Genomic DNA, 17888 nt, shown 5'->3' with positions numbered 1-17888 from the left:
GTTGCTGCACCAATTCACATTTCCAGCAACAATGTAGGAGGGCTCAAAATTCTCCACATCCTCTCCATCACTTGTTATTTCTTGTACTTTGGATAGTGGCCATTCTGACTGGTGTGAGGTAATATGTCATTGTGGTTTTAATTTGCATTTCCATTATGATTAGCAATGTGGTGCATCAATTCATGTGTCTATTGGCTATCTGTATTTATTCTTTGGAAAAACATTCAGGTCTACTACCCATTTTTTTAAATAGGTTATTTGATTTTTTGGTGTTGCAGTGTATGAGTTCTTTATGTATTCTGGATGTTAACCCCTTAGCAGATAAATCGTTTATAAATATATTCTGCCAAAATGTAGGTTGTCTTTTTTGTTCTGTTGATGGTGTCTTTTGCTGTACAGAAGCTTTTTAGTTTGATGTAGTCCCACTTATTTATTTTTTATTTTGTTTCCTTTGCCCGAGATATGTCCAGGAAAGAATTGCTCATGCTTATATTCAGGAGATTTTTGTCTATATTTTCTTCTAAGAATGTTATGGTTTCACATCTTACATTCAGGTCTTTGATCCATTTTTAGTTGACTTTTGTGTATGGAGTTTGACAGTAATCCAGCTTTATTCTATTGCATATTGATGTCCAGTTTTTTCAACACCAGTTATTGAAGAGGCTGTCTTTTTCCCATTGTATTTTAATGGCTCCTTTATTATAGATTAATTGACTACATATGTGTGGGTTTATATCTGGGCTCTCTATTCTGTTCCACTTATCTATGGGTCTGTTCTTGTGCCTATACCATACTGTTTTGATTACTTTAAAATATACTGAACACTTTACAATTTGAGTGTCATCCTTGTGCAGGAGCCATGCTAATCTCTGTATCATTGTAATTTTAATATCTGTGCTGCCAAAGAGAGTAACCTAATGGTAGTCTTTAAAAGGGGTAGCAAGCCTTATATTCCCATTAAAGTTGTGATGTTGGTATTTAAAAGGCACATCTATCATTAACATTTTCAGTTTGTCAAAACAAAATCAGTTGTATAATGTTTATTAGGCAACTCTGATAATCCTTCTGGACTCCTAAAGTTGTTTTATAAAAAGATATAGTAATTTCCTGAGAATAACTGGTTTTAATACCTATCAACATTATTGCTGTATTTTAGTTAAAAACATCCCATGTTAAATCTCCCAGTATTCAATATCTACCTAACACTAGGAAAAACATAGTTTTTGAAGAGTTTCAGGACCATTACTACAAAATACAGCACCCTGATACACTGAATATTATAAGCTGAAGAAGTGTGAAGAAATGTCAGAGGCAAGAGATGACTCTGACCTCCTTTTCCCCACTCTTTACCCTTTCCTGAAACATCATAAAAATTTTAAGTGAGAGATGCCTTCCATATCCCTAGAGAAAAGGCGTATCCTTTTCTTGAAGAAAAAGAAGAATACTAACTAACAGACCTTGCTAAGTTTTCCATAGTTACTACAATCACCTCATACTCTTTAACCTACCATATTCCTCTATGACTCTCCACTGTTCCACAAACCTAGCATAAAAGTATTCAGATCTAACTGTTTTGCTGGGTCTTCATTTCTTTATGAAAGCTGCCATGTCACATAAAACATATGAAGTAAATTTGTTTTCTTTTTCCTGTTAATCTGTCTTTGTCCATTTAATTTTCATATTCAACCAGAGACCCTATGAAAGCCAAGGAAAACCTTTTACTCTCCTAGATTTTCATTTCTTGTTCCTTAAAATGTTTTTCTTATTATTGTTGATTTGGCTTATTATTACTTTATTATGATATTGTTCAAATTTTCTTCCTTTTTCCTATTCTAAACTAAATTTGTTTACTTGAAAACCATATAAAAATAGGTGTGAGCTCCTATCTGTGAATTGGGATTGTTGCTCTTTTTCTTAAATGAATTATAACTGACATACAATGCTATATTAGTTTTAGGTGTACAAGATAGATTTGGTATTTTTATACATTATAAAATGTCACCATGATAGATCCAGTTATGATCAGTTACCACATAAAGTTATCACATTATTGACTATATTCTCTATGCTGTATATTACATCCCCCTGACTTTTCTATTTTATAACTATTTTTTTATGACTGTTTGGGCCTCTTAATTTCCTTTAAATATTTTGCTCATCCACCCACCCATCTCCACTCTAGCAACCACCAGTTTGTTCTCTGTGTTTATGAGTCTGTTTCCATTTTGTTTTGTTTGTTCATTTGTTTTGTTTCTTGGATTCCACATGTGAGAGAAATCATATGGTATTTGTGTTTCTCTGGGGGTTGCTACTTTTCAGTATGATTTAATATAGCACCTAGAACAAAATAACTACATAGTAAAGATAAGTCATTACATGTATTACACATTTAATATTTACAATACATATATTATGTAATTTTTAATCAAATCTCGTTTACTTTTACTCCTTGTAAAACTATCTTAGCTACCTATCACTACTGCTTTTTCATTTGTACAAGAAACTACACTTGTTTTTTTTGAAAACTGTAATTTAATTATATTTATACCTCTTTCTTACTTAAATGTTATTTACCCTCAAGAATTACATTCTCACCATATCTGATTGGAAAAGACATCCAATTCCCCCTAATAACAAGAACCATGGTTTATCTGCAAGTGGCAGTAGGTAATAATAGGCTCTTTCTCTCGTTTTTTTTCTATGTTGTTCAGAGTTCGCAGTAAAAAGAGATGCTGGAGTGCTCATTAAGTGCTATATTTGATAGACTTTATAAAGAAGTCCTCAACAGCAAGTAAGAAACAAAATTGAGCAATAAATAAAGCAACAACATTGAAATGAATTGCACATTGCTTAGAAAACACAGAGAATAAGACTAAGAAAATTCTGTTGCTTGTGAATCATGCATCACCTGCTTTCCTTTTTTATTTTGTAAAGGCTATTTGGAGGGAATTTTTTTTGTATAAGAATGATGATTATTATCTTCAAGTTTTATTTTATTTTGCTAAGGTATGATGCAATAATTTCATAAATTAACCAATGCCCCACTGACACTTTGTCCTGTGTGACAAACCACTACTACCACACAATTGCAGAAGCTACAGGGAATATAACAAATTTCATTCCCTCTTCTTTTCCCCTCTCCTTCCATCCCTTCCTTCTCCACACCCTGCTTTCTCTGCATTTCAGCAATAGTACTTGACTTTTTCCAGAAAAAACCTGCAGCTTTACCTGTAACTCCATCCATTTGGATTATTAAAGAATTATCATTGACGTTTTTCTTAGCCAAAGTTAACTTGTTCAGTGGTAGATACTTCTTCAAAATCTGTGGGCCTATCACACCATGACATCACTCACAACACGAACTTGGATGAGCCCAGGTCCAAGACTTTAGCATAGAGATACTCTCTCCATCTCTATTAGAGTCTCAAGACTCACACAGATGATTGAGACTGTCCTCATATTTGGGTGTTGGAATATATTTGGTGCAAGAAATATAATTCTAAGAGTAAATAAAGTGGGTTCCTTATTATATTTCAGGGTCAACAGAAACAAAGCAAAGACACAGAATTATTTCATATTTGTTTAACAATTTTAGGCTCTCCAGAAAAGCCTGTATTTACCAGACATTTGTGAGTGGAAATAATAATTACACATACAACACACACACATACAACAATCCATTTTGCCTAATGTATCTGCTATGAGAATCTCTATAAAATTTTTTTCCTCTCTATCACAGATGATTTTTTTGTACAATACAGTAAAAACGTCATGTCAAAGTCAATTGTGCTAAAAGTTTCTAAATGTTTATTTTCTACTTCTATACCCACTTTGTCCAAGACCTTTAACAAATAATTTATAGCATTATTACACTGACGTGAATACCTTTTTTCCTATGGAAATGCCACCAGATCTATTGGGATTAGATTTTACTGGGCACACCAAGACCAAAGTGACATAAATAAAAGGTAATAAGAGTATATTTCTATTTCATATAAAGCCTGAAGTAAGCTCGCCAGGGCTGTTATGGCAACTCTCCTCCATGGAGTGCCCAACACCCAGGCTCCTTCCATCCCTTTATTGAAACACTTAGACTCTATTTGTTTTCCCTTTGGGGCATTTGGGAACTTCAACACTTGTCATCACATCTGTATAGAGGCAGCAGGAGCCAGGAAAGGACACATAAAAACAGAGAAGCACTCATGAGAACTGTCTATTGAAGAAATTCCAAGCAGCTGACATATGACACTTACACTTTGGTTTTAACAGTCAAGCACAATTTAGTGACATGGCCACACCTAAGTACATGAGAGTGTCTCGAAATGAAATATTTATTCTGGAAAGTTAAATTTCAAAAAAAGGTGAAAGGATGAATAAAGAGCAAACCATATCTACTACATCATTGCATAAGTATAATCTAGTGTTTAAAAGAATTCCCAGCAATTTTACATTTGATTCATTACTGTAAAAAATTCTATCTGAACTTTGCCCTTCAAAACTTCTTGAAACACAAAAGTAACAATTTTTTTTCCAAACTGGAGTTACTGGAGCTCAGTTTCTACTCATACTCTACCTATTCCAAGAAGTAAAATGTAGATATAATTTTAATACAGTCCAATGACTCTTTTTATTAGATATGAGTGATAAAGTTCATTTTACTGCCTCAGTGACTTTGACACACTGGACAATAATTTTCTCAGTAGTGTCATTTACTGAAAAGACAAAAGGAGGATAGACTATTATCATTTTAACTTGATAAAAGCATATCACTTCTGGGATGGATTAAGTACTGCCACGGCAAATTTCATGGTCACTTTTGATATTTCAGGATGAACTTTTAAAACATATTCCCTTTGAAGAACTAATACAAAAGGATAATGCTTAAACACACCTGGAGGACTTCTTTCCTAATAAAATTTATGAAGTCACAGTTGCCTAAATTCATTATCAGTGGAATTTCCCAATCCAAATGGGCCGCTGTAAAGAACAGAATACTCTCATTAATTTTAAAATATGTGAAAATTAAATGATTGAAAAAAGAGGGATTTAACCCTTTTTGCACTTTTTGTGAGAAGTCAAACAATCATTCCTGTTTAGCTCCCAAAAGTTATCTTTCTTCCCCACTACCCAGATCAAGGACAAAATAAAGAAAGGAGGAAGGCTTAGATTAGGGTATACTATAGGGCATTATTTAGATTAATAAAGACTGAACATTTGTTGGTATAAATAAACATAGTAAAAGAAAAGAGACTTTACAGCATGCTTATTTTTCTAATATTTGCATCAGTGTTTTAAATATATATTTTCTTCATTGTGATCTTAAGGTCTGAGTCAGATTTGGAATTGATAAAGAAGTAATTCATTAGTCTGGGTAAGAGGTTAGTGATGGTGAAAATGAACAAATGTGAATGAATTGGATTAGTTTTTGGAGCATCCATCAAAGGGCTAGTGATGGAGTCTACATTTAGGAGAGAGAAAAAAGAGTGATGCCTGGGTTCCTAAGCTGCTGAGACTGGATGGCTACTGGTGCCATTCACTGAGATATGGAGAACTAAAAAAGGACCTTATTTTGAAATCAGTGCTGTGTGCACAAATTCAGAATGGATGCAACCTGCAGCATTATTATGTCACACAATTACAAAACAATACGTTCTTAGAGTAGACAAATACCTTAGAAGTTATTCAATCCATCATCTTAACAAATGGTTGCTACACTGTTTCTGCTTAGATGTTTCAAGTGATAATACTTTCTTTGCTTTTTAAGTACAGATTAAATTTTTAAAAATAGGCATCATTATTTTGATCTTCTTATGATAGGAAAACATCTGCCTCTCTTTAGAAGATAGTAACAATTTTGGAAGTAAAGTGGAGTTTTATAGAAATTGTTCTTATAAAGAAGATCTTAACATTCTTAACATTCAAGAAGATCTTAACATTTCTTAATGAAATACTGATGAAATACAGATTATCAAAGCATTTATTTATTCCACATGTTAATTGCTTATTAAGAATATACATAGTGTAAAAAAAAAACATTTAACTGGTTCTTGTCCTAAGTTCCTGGGAGATAGCTTCTAAATCCTTGGAATTTCCTGAATGACAGGAGTACTTGTTGTTCACGGGGTACCCCTCAGATCATTCTACTATTGTAGTGACTCATGGTGGCCCCCTACATGGTTTATGCTAGCAAAATGACTCAGGAAGGGGGTCATGCCAGAAAGGCCAATCATGTAATTAGAATAAGATAATTAGAGGTTCCCTGACCTCTTGGAAAGGGAGATAGCTGGAGACTAAGTTTAACAGAAGTGTATTCCTCACAGTTCTAGAGGCTAGTAAGTCCAAAAATCAAGGCACCAGAAGATCCAGTGTCTGGTGAGACCCCACTTCCTGGTTCACAGACAGCTGTCTTCTTGCTGTGTCCTCATATGGAGGAAGTGGGATGAGAGCTCACTGAGGCCTATTTTTAATGGCACTAATCCCATTCATCAGGGCTCCGCAGTCATGACTCAATCACCTCCCAAAGGCCCGACCACCTAGTATTAACACATAGGGGTTAGGATTTCAACATAAGAATTTTGGGGTGACAAACGTTTAGTCAATTGCATGCAGTAAGAACCACATGTTATTGGGGCATGTAGTTCATATCACAGGAGAGGCACTCCCCAAAACACTTATTACTTATACAGGACAGCTATGCACCTACCCATCCTCCCTGTTGGAGAAAGAAATCTTCTTTAATTTGGAATATTAAAAATTTTCTCCTTATAGGAGGAGAAGGTCTCTAGGTTCATTACACTGACTTGTCATCAAATGTCTCTTAAGAAGTTGTGTCTAAGTTTATTATTACACTAGAATGTAAGCAAATCTTTCTCAGGAAGAGGAGGAAAATTTTTACTATTCTCAAAGGTGATGGGGAGTGAAATGTTGTCTTTACTTTCCTACCAAGGACTGAAATGTACAGAAAAAACAACAATACCAAAAAAACCACCAGAGAAATCCTATTTATAATTCTTTTCCTACCGAAGCCTGAAATGTACAGAAAAAACAACAGAGAAATCCAGGGAGGACAATCTCCTGACATTATGGTTAGACTAGAATCAATTAAGAAAACACTTAAGAAATTATACACTTAAAACTTTTCTAGGGAACAGTCTTCATTTTTTACAGACTCTAATATCTCTTAATTTTCCTTTATTTCATTCATTTATTTTTTTCATGCACTCAAACTACTACTAAGGTCCAGTGATATGATAAAGAACCTAGACACACAAGGTCACCTTCCTCAGGGAATGCAGAATCTGGTGTTGAAAACAATGTATAATCACACAAATAGACAGGAAATCCTGACTATGAAAAGGGCTAACAATAGAATCTGACAGTTCACAGAGACAAGAGAAAGATTCTCTGAGGCACTGATGTGGCTTAGGGAGGAATTAATATAATTTACCGAGGAGAAAGGGAAAGGAAGACCCTCTGTGGAAAGAGGGTGGCATGTCAATGCCCTGGGTGAAAGCAGTCGGCTCACAGCCCAGAGCAAACAGAGGGGTAAGACTAGGTGGAATTTGATGGGAGCAATCACTGCTGTGATGGGGACTTAATTTTTTAGAGCCATTCAGCCTTGTTTATCTTAAATAAGAAACCATGGTGTGTTCTTAGTTGGAGAAAGAGTAGGGTAATTTGATATTCATTTTCAAAAGATTACTATGCCTGCTGTTTATCAAAACAGAAGATTTGAATGCCAATATAAACATGTCTCCCAATAAGTATAGACCATGGAGAGGTAAAAATCAGGGTGTAGACTTCATATGTAACTAGCATTTCATGACCTACGATACCACATATATATTACGACAGGCAGAATTCTAAGACATCGTTGAGATGCTTGATCTTACTGAGAAGCTCTATGGAATACTCTCCTCTTGTGGTCAGGAGTAATTGTGAATATGGTGGGATATGACCCCTGATTAAGTGACTCATCAGTTGATCTAATCAAAAGGAAGACTATTTGAATGGGACTACACTATTCAAGTGTGCCTTATAAAGGACGGGCATCCTCCTGACCTTAGGGAGATTTTGAAGTGAGAGAGCAATAGAGGGGGCACCTATCAAGGACCTGAGAGTAGCACCTGGGAGCTGAAAACCAAATTTGACAGCCCCCAGAAAAGTGGAGTTGCAGTGATACAAACACTAGAAACTGGATTCTTCCAATAACCTGCATGAGTTTGGGAGAAGACTCAAACTTCAGATGATGATGTCCATCCCAGTTAACACACAAATTTCAGCCAGGCTAGAACTCAGAAGATCCAGATAATCTGTGCCCAGACTCCTGACTCACAAGAGATAATACATGGATGTTGCTGTAAGCCCAAGTTTTTGATAATTTATCATGTTAGTGATAGAAATAGTGTATGTGTGGCCTATTCTGTAATCAGTTGAAGAGTTTCTTGCTCTTGACAAGAATTGCTCTTGACAAGCAATTACTCCTGCATCACAGAATTCCTAACTTTATTGTTGAATTAGGATAAAATTTTAGTCAAGGAAGGGTAGTCATGTCTAAACAAAATAACACCAGCATGAAACTCTATTGCTCATGAGTCATTAATATGAGTCTTGGATCTATGTCAGAATTAAGTAAAAAAATTATGGATACTTTCCAATCAGGTTAATTTCAAGAGGCTCAAATACATAGTTGTGATGCAGTTCTTTAGTCATCTATGTATGTATGTGTATTTATACATAAATATGCACACATCCACATGAATGAAGCAGGACTCATTTATTCATGAATGGATCTAGTTATATATATGATTGTTTGGACTATATATATATGTATGGTTGGAAAAATATATACACAAAATGTTTAATCCCTATTATCTATTCACAAGTTTTTTTTTGTTTTTTTTTTTTTTAGATAATTATTTTTTATTGAAGGGTAGTTGACACACAGTATTACATTACATTAGTTTCAGGTGTACAACACAGTGATTCAACATTTATATACATGATAATTCTAGGTACCAGCTATCACCATACCAAGTTGTTACAATATTTTGACTATATTCCTTATGCTATATATTACATCCCGGTTACTTATTTATTTTACAATTGGAAGTGTGTACGTTTTTTTGGTTGTTGTTGTTAGGGCATCTCTCATATTTATTGATCAAATGGTTGTTAACAACAATAAAATTCTGTATAGGGGAGTCAATGCTCAATGCACAATCATTAATCCACCCCAAGCCTAATTTTCGTCAGTCTCCAATCTTCTGAAGCATAACGAACAAGTTCTTACATGGAGAACAAATTCTTACATAGTGAATAAGTTACATGGTGAACAGTACAAGGGCAGTCATCACAGAAACTTTTGGTTTTGCTCATGCATTATGAACTATAAACAGTCAGTTCAAATATGAATACACATTTGATTTTTATACTTGATTTATATGTGGATACCACATTTCTCTCTTTATTATTTTTAATAAAATGCTGAAGTGGTAGGTAGATACAACATAAAGGTAGAAAACATAGTTTAGTGTTGTAAGAGAGCAAATGTAGATGATCAGGTGTGTGCCTGTAGACTATGTGTTAATCCAAGCTAGACAAGGGCAATAAAACATCCACATATGCAGAAGATTTCAACAGGGAGGGTGAGGTTCTAAGCCTCACCTCTGTTGATCCCCAATTTCTCACCTGATGACCCCCCTGCGACTGTGCCTGTCTTAGGTTGTTCCTCCCTTGAGGAATCTTACCCGTCTCTGGCTAACCAGTCATCTTCCGGGGCCATACAGGGAAATGTTAAGTTGGTAAGTGAGAGAGAAGCCTTATTGTTTGAAATGGTTAGCTTTTTATTTCTTTGCATATTTATGCCCTGTGGCTTCTATGCCCAGCATTTGTCTTGAGGTATCTTTACCACTTGGAGGAGTTATGATACTCGGTAAATTTGATATGAGGCACGAATTCTATTTAAGAATTCGTTGTAATTAGGAAGGAAGAAGAAAAGCTATAGAAGTAGCAGGCGGGAGAAAACATGGGAAGATTGATTATTTCTTTGACATATCTTCTTGTAGAGTAACTTCAGCATGTATAGATTTTAAGCTACTACTTAAATTGCGCACACACATTAACATAATAGGAGTATAGTTACATAACCAAAGCATACCTGTAATTACCAGACATCTCCAGTGAAACCAAGAAAACCAGTTAGGCACCCTAGGCATTTGTGAAAACTTATCAATGATATGATGGTTATTATCTAACTGAATTTGAATAGTTTGAGAAAAATCAGACAAATTAAAACAACCCATTCCTGGGCACTGTTCACATCCCATATGTTCTTTTAACAGTAAATAGTCTGTAGTTGTAAGATTTTGGAGCACTACAATTTGCACTTCTCCTAATTCTTGGTTGAGTTCCAACAGTATAGATCCAGTCAAATTTGTTGTTTTACTGTATGCACAGGCCAGCTTAGATATCTCCTTCATTCCCATGGCAAGTCCAGGAACTGGTGGGATGAGTGCATCTACAGCTGTAGCAGTGCGTGGATCTTTGTTGGGGTTTTTTGATGATCATCTTCTGGCATGAGTCTTCCCGAGAGTGCTGATGTTGGAAGTTCTCTTTCATATCGTATCTTAGTTCATTTTCGGGGTAGCCAAATTAGGCTTTGATCCTCTGTATAAACACAAACAGACCCTTTGCCTACACTTTTACATGTCCTTTATATCATTGTGTAGAACTCATTAGAGGTCACCACATAGGAACTGCATTTTTTTTTTAATCATTAATCTACACTTACATGACGAATACTTTGTTTACTAGGCTCTCCCCTATACCAGGTCCCCCCTATATACTCCTTTACAGTCACTGTCCATCAGCGTAGCAACCTGTTGTAGAATCACTACTTGTCTTCTCTGTGTTGTACAACCCTCCCCTTTCTCCCACCCCGCTATGGATGCTAATCTTAATACCCCCCTACTTCTCCCCCCCTTATCCCTCCTTACCCACCCATCCTCCCCAGTCCCTTTCCCTTTGGTACCTGTTAGTCCATTCTTGAGTTCTGTGATTCTGCTGCTGTTTTGTTCCTTCAGTTTTTCCTTTGTTCTTATATTCCACAGATGAGTGAAATCATTTGGTATTTCTCTTTCTCTGCTTGGCTTGTTTCACTGAGCAAAATACCCTCCAGCTCCATCCATGTTGCTGCAAATGGTTGGATTTGCCCTTTTCTTATGGCTGAGTAGTATTCCATTGTGTATATGTACCACATCTTCTTTATCCATTCATCTATCGATGGACATTTAGGTTGCTTCCAATTCTTGGCTATTGTAAATAGTGCTGCGATAAACATAGGGGTGCACTGAAATTTCTCATACTTGATTGCTGCATTCTTAGGGTAAATTCCTAGGAGTGCAATTCCTGGGTCAAATGGTAAGTCTGTTTTGAGCATTTTGATGTACCTCCATACTGCTTTCCACAATGGTTGAACAAGTTTACATTCCCACCAGCAGTGTAGGAGGGTTCCCCTTTCTCCACAGCCTCGCCAACATTTGTTGTTGTTTGTCTTTTGGATGGCAGCCATCCTTACTGGTGTGAGGTGATACCTCATTGTAGTTTTAATTTGCATTTCTCTGATAATTAGCGATGTGGAGCATCTTTTCATGTGTCTGTTGGCCATCTGTATTTCTTTTTTGGAGAACCGTCTGTTCAGTTCCTTTGCCCATTTTTTAATTGGGTTATTTGTTTTTTGTTTGTTGAGGCGTGTGAGCTCTTTATATATTCTGGACGTCAAGCCTTTATCGGATGTGTCATTTTCAAAGATATTCTCCCATACTGTAGGGATCCTTTTTGTTCTATTGATGGTGTCTTTTGCTGTACAGAAGCTTTTCAGCTTAATATAGTCCCACTTGTTCATTTTTGCTGTTGTTTTCCTTGCCCGGGGAGATATGCTCAAGAAGAGGTCACTCATGTTTATGTCTAAGAGGTTTGTGCCTATGTTTTCTTCCAAGAGTTTAATGGTTTCATGACTTACATTCAGGTCTTTGATCCATTTTGAGTTTCCTTTTGTATATGGGGTTAGACGATGGTCCAGTTTCATTCTCCTACATGTAGCTGTCCAGTTTTGCCAGCACCATCTGTTGAAGAGACTGTCATTTCGCCATTGTATGTCCATGGCTCCTTTATCAAATATTAATTGACCATATATGTCTGAGTTAATGTCTGGATTGTCTAGTCTGTTCCATTGGTCTGTGGCTCTGTTCTTGTGCCAGTACCAAATTGTCTTGATTACTATGGCTTTATAATAGAGCTTGAAGTTGGGGAGTGAGATTCCCCCTACTTTATTCTTCTTTCTCAGGATTGCTTTGGCTATTCGGGGTATTCGGTGTTTCCATATGAATTTTTGAATTATTTGTTCCAGTTCATTGAAGAATGTTGCTGGTAGTTTCATAGGGATTGCATCAGATCTGTATATTGCTTTGGGCAGGATGGCCATTTTGACGATATTAATTCTTCCTAGCCACAAGCATGGGATGCGTTTCCATCTGTTAGTGTCCCCTTTAATTTCTCTTACGAGTGACTTGTAGTTTTCAGAGTATAAGTCTTTCACTTCTTTGGTTAGGTTTATTCCCAGGTATTTTATTTTTTTTGATGCAATTGTGAATGGAGTTGTTTTACTGATTTCTCTTTCTGTTGGTTCATTGTTGGTATATAGGAAAGCCACAGATTTCTGTGTGTTGATTTTGTATCCTGCAACTTTGCTGTATTCCGATATCAGTTCTAGTAGTTCTGGGGTGGAGTCTTTAGGGTTTTTTATGTACAGTATCATGTCATCTGCAAATAGTGACAGTTTGACTTCTTCTTTGCCAATCTGGATTCCTTGTATTTTTTTGTTTTGTCTGATTGCCGTGGCTAGGACCTCTAGTACAATGTTAAATAACAGTGGGGAGAGTGGGCATCCCTGTCTAGTTCCCGATCTCAGCGAAAATGCTTTCAGCTTCTCGCTATTCAATATAATGTTGGCTGTGGGTTTTTCATAGATGGCCTTTATTATGTTGAGGTACTTGCCCTCTATTCCCATTTTGCTGAGAGTTTTTATCATGAATGGATGTTGAACTTTGTCAAATGCTTTTTCAGCATCTATGGAGATGATCATGTGGTTTTTGTCTTTCTTTTTGTTGATGTGGTGGATGATATTGATGGACTTTCAAACGTTGTGCCATCCTTGCATCCCTGGGATGAATCCCACTTGGTCATGGTGTACGATGGTTTTGATGTATTTTTGAATTCGGTTTGCTAAAGTTTTGTTGAGTATTTTTGCGTCTACGTTCATCAGGGATATTGGTCTGTAGTTTTCTTTTTTGGTGGGGTCTTTGCCTGGTTTTGGTATTAGGGTGATGTTAGCTTCATAGAATGAGTTTGGGAGTATCACCTCCTCTTCTATTTCTTGGAAAACTTTAAGGAGAATGGGTATTATGTCTCCCCTGTATGTCTGATAAAATTCCGAGGTAAATCCATCTGGCCCGGGGGTTTTGTTCTTTGGTAGTTTTTTGATTACCGCTTCAATTTCGTTGCTGGTAATTGGTCTGTTTAGATTTTCTGTTTCTTTTTGGGTCAGTCTTGGAAGGTTGTATTTTTCTAGGAAGTTGTCCATTTCTCCTAGGTTTCCCAGCTTGTTAGCATATAGGTTTTCATAGTAGTCTCTAATAATTCTTTGTATTTCTGCGGGATCTGTTGTGATTTTTCCTTTCTCATTTCTGATACTGTTGACTTGTGTTGACTCTCTTTTCCTCTTAATAAGTCTGGCTAGAGGCTTATCTATTTTGTTTATTTTCTCGAAGAACCAGCTCTTGGTTTCATTGAATTTTGCTATTGTTTTATTCTTCTCAATTTTATTTCTTCTCTGATCTTTATTATGTCCCTCCTTCTGCTGACCTTAGGCCTCATTTGTTCTTCTTTTTCCAATTTTGATAGTTGTGACATTAGACCGTTCATTTGGGATTGCTCTTCCTTTTTTAAATATGCTTGGAGTGCTATATACTTTCCTCTTAAGACTGCTTTTGCTGCGTCCCACAGAAGTTGGGACTTAGTGTTGTTGTTGTCATTTGTTTCCATATATTGCTGGATCTCCATTTTGATTTGGTCATTGATCCATTGATTATTTAGGAGCGTGTTGTTTAGCCTCCATGTGTTTGTGAGCCTTTTTGCTTTCTTTGAACAGTTTATTTCTAGTTTAATGCCTTTGTGGTCTGAAAAGTTGGTTGGTAGGATTTCAATCTTTTGGAATTTACTGAGGCTCTTTTTGTGTCCTAGTATGTGGTCTATTCTGGAGAATGTTCCATGTGCACTTGAGAAGAACGTGTATCCTGTTGCTTTTGGATGTAGAGTTCTGTAGATGTCTATTAGGTCCATCTGTTCTAGTGTGTTGTTCAGTGCCTCTGTGTCCTTACTTATTTTCTGTCTGGTGGATCTGTCCTTTGGAGTGAGTGGTGTGTTGAAGTCTCCTAGAATGAATGCATTGCATTCTATTTCCTCCTTTAGTTCTGTTAATATTTGTTTCAGGTATGTTGGTGCTCCTGTATTGGGTGCATATATATTTAAAATGGTTATATCCTCTTGATGGACTGAGCCCTTTATCATTATGTAATGTCCTTCTTTGTCTTTTTTTACTTTCTATGTTTTGAAGTCTGTTTTGTCTGATACCAGAATTGCAACACCTGCTTTCTTCTCTCTGTTGTTTGCTTGAAATATCTTTTTCCATCCCTTGACTTTAAGTCTGTGCGCGTCTTTGGGTTTGAGGTGAGTCTCTTGTAAGCAGCATATGGATGGATCTTGCTTTTTTATCCATTCCATTACTCTGTGTCTTTTAATTGGTGCATTCAGTCCATTTACATTTAGGGTGATTATTGAAAGGTATGAATTTATTGCCATTGCAGGCTTTAAGTTTGTGGTTACCAAAGGTTTAGGGTTAGCTTCTTTACTGTCTTACTGTCTAACTTAACTCGCTTGTTGAGCTATTATAAACACAATCTGATGATTCTTTATTTCTCTCCCTTCTTATTCCTCCTCCTCCCTTCTTCATATGTTGGGTGTTTTGTTGTGTGCTCTTTTTAGGAGTGCTCCCATCTAGAGCAGTCCCTGTAGGATGCCCTGTAGAGGTGGTTTGTGGGAGGCAAATTCCCTCAACTTTTGCTTGTCTGGGAATTGTTTAATCCCTCCTTCATATTTAAATGATATTCGTGCTGGATACAGTAGTCTTGGTTCGAGGCCCTTCTGTTTCATTGCATTAAGTATATCATGCCATTCTCTTCTGGCCTGTAGGGTTTCTGTTGAGAAGTCTGATGATAGCCTGATGGGTTTTCCTTTGTAGGTAACCTTTTTTTTCTCTCTGGCTGCCTGTAATACTTTGTCCTTGTCTTTGATCTTTGCCATTTTAATTATTATGTGTCTTGGTGTTGCCCTCCTTGGATCCCTTGTCATGGGAGTTCTGTGTACCTCTGTGGTCTGAGAGGCCATTTCTTCCCCTAGTTTGGGGAAATTTTCAGCAATTATTTCTTTAAAGACATTTTCTATCCCCTTTTCTCTCTCTACTTCTTCTGGAATGCCTACGATTCTTATATTATTCCTTTTATATTGATCACTCAGCTCTCTTAAAATTCTTTCATTCCTGGAGATCCTTTTATCTCTCTCTGCATCAGCTTCTCTGCGTTCCTGTTCTCTGTTTTCTAGTCCATTAATGGTCTCTTGCATCTCGTCCATTCTGTTTTGAAGTCCTTCCAGAGCTTGTTTTATTTCTGAAATTTCCTTCCTTAGTTCTTGCATATTTCTCTGCAAGTCCATCAGCATGGTTATGACTTTTGTTTTGAATTCTTTTTCAGGTAGACTGGCTAAATCTATCTCCCCAGATTCCTTCTCAGGGGAAGATGTAGCAGATGCTGAAGCTGTCTGGGTTAGTCTTGTCTGGATCATATTTTTTTGCCTTTTCATGTTGACAGGTGCTATTGACTGTCAGCTGGGAGGGCCAAAATTTTCACTTGCTACTGGCCTTTCTTTACTGGGGCAACTGCGACCCCTAGTGGCTTGTGTTGGGTAATTGCGTGTAAAGTGGGTCTTTGTGTCTTGCCTGGCCGGAAGGGAGAAATTTCCCTTTCTGTGGGCAGAATTTGTCTCAGGCTGCTTCTCTGCTTTCGCAGCGCCCGGTGGGGTAATGGATGGGGGGGCTGCTTGACTGTTTGCCTCCGTGAGGGGTCTCAGAGCTGTTGCCCAGGGGGTTAGTGCACCCGGTTTTCCCTGTAATTTCCAGCTGCTGTACTGTGACCTGGGTTGTTTCCGTCAAGCTGTTAAGTCCCTGTCCCTTTAAGACTTTCAAAAAGCCCCCGCTTTCCTTTGTCACAGGGGCATCAGCTTCAGCACCCGCTCAGAGGTCTTACTCCCTGTTCCCCCAGTATCCAGGGCCCCCTGGGCATGTACTGTGTCTGCGCTCTGGCCCGGATGGCTGGGGCTGGGTGTTCGGCAGTCCTGGGCTCCGTCTCCCTCCCGCTCTGCCTATTGTTCTCCCGCCGGGAGCTGGGGGGAGGGGCGCTCGGGTCCCGCCGGGCCGGGGCTTGTATCTTACCCCTTTCACCAGTCGCTGGGTTCTCGCTGGTGTAGCTGCAGTCTGGCCACTGTCCTGCGTCTTCTGGTCTCTCTTTTAGGGCTAGTTGTGTTTGTTGTATTTTCAAAAGTATATATGTTTTTGGGAGGAGATTCCCACTGTCCTACTCACGCCGCCATGTTCTATCTATTCACAAGTTTGAGAATAATGTTAAAACACTAAGTGTACAACAGGTATTAGCAGACTAAATGAAATAGGACATTTATGAATACTGAATAACCAAGTACCTATGCATTTCTTTATAAGTAAAGATGTTTATTGTACTTCATAGGAATCAGTATTATTTCAGAAGAAAAATACTTATTTTATTCTTTTTGATAATAATAAAAATACTGTTACTCTTTTCAGAGGAAAAAAAATGTCCTCAGTTCAATCTTTTCAGTTTTTGTCAAAGGAAGTTTGGAAGTTTTCCCATTGATGAAGAAAGTAATAGCATTCATTGCCTTTTGAGTAAGTATCATTTTTTAGTACATTGCATAGGGAGGTGTACTTCCCAGAGATCTCAAAGACTTGACAGTTATATGCTAATAATGATGACTGATCTTTGATGAATTATAGCATAAAACAATTCATGAAAGATAAATATGTAGGAAATATGAGTGTAATCTTATTATATTCTTCTGAAATTATAATTTCTAATCATTGTAATTATCCAATCTTTTAACACATTTCAAAATATATCCAACTTTATCAGTAGTATAATTACCAAATCTATCTCACTACATGAAAGACACCAAAATAAAAATATGTGTACAAAAATAGGAGGTTTCTAAAACAAAGGTGTTGATACATTTATATATAAATATCTCTAATTTTGAAACATTACCTAAGTCTAGCATTTTGACATTGTGTGTTCAATATTTAGATATTATGAAAAGAAATATAGTTACATAAATTATCAAGTGAGGATGATAATTGAGGTAAGAGAGTTAAAACTAAAACTTTTCATTAACATTTTTGTTAACTGGATCTTATACTGGCATGAAGAAATGGATGTACAATAATTGGTTAGGTTGTATATTATATGTTATATGATAGAAAATGCTGGTATTACTCCCTGCTAGAATCCCACACATTGTATATTGTAGAAAAATGCTTCAGAAATTTGATGAAGTATATGATCTAATTGTAAAGACAAATAAATTGGTTGGTGCTATTCATATATATTTATTATATTAATTGTGCTTATCATACATAATTTAAAACCCATTTTATTAAAAAATATATAGAACATGAAGTATAGAAG

At 36.7% G+C, this 17888-nt stretch overlaps 1 non-coding gene across 1 annotated transcript; it reads right to left on the bottom strand.

Moving 5' to 3' along the window:
* Window positions 1-810: 810 nt before the first annotated feature.
* Window positions 811-913, bottom strand: LOC118916759 (U6 spliceosomal RNA). The gene has a single exon (XR_005026526.1). It is a non-coding gene; the product is annotated as a U6 spliceosomal RNA (small nuclear RNA).
* Window positions 914-17888: the final 16975 nt, after the last annotated feature.

The sequence above is a fragment of the Manis pentadactyla genome, chromosome 17, assembly GCF_030020395.1.
Source record: "Manis pentadactyla isolate mManPen7 chromosome 17, mManPen7.hap1, whole genome shotgun sequence".
NCBI classification, from domain to species: Eukaryota; Metazoa; Chordata; class Mammalia; order Pholidota; family Manidae; genus Manis; species Manis pentadactyla.
The sequence above is the reverse complement of the archived record's forward strand: the minus strand, read 5'-3'. Positions and strand labels throughout refer to the sequence as shown.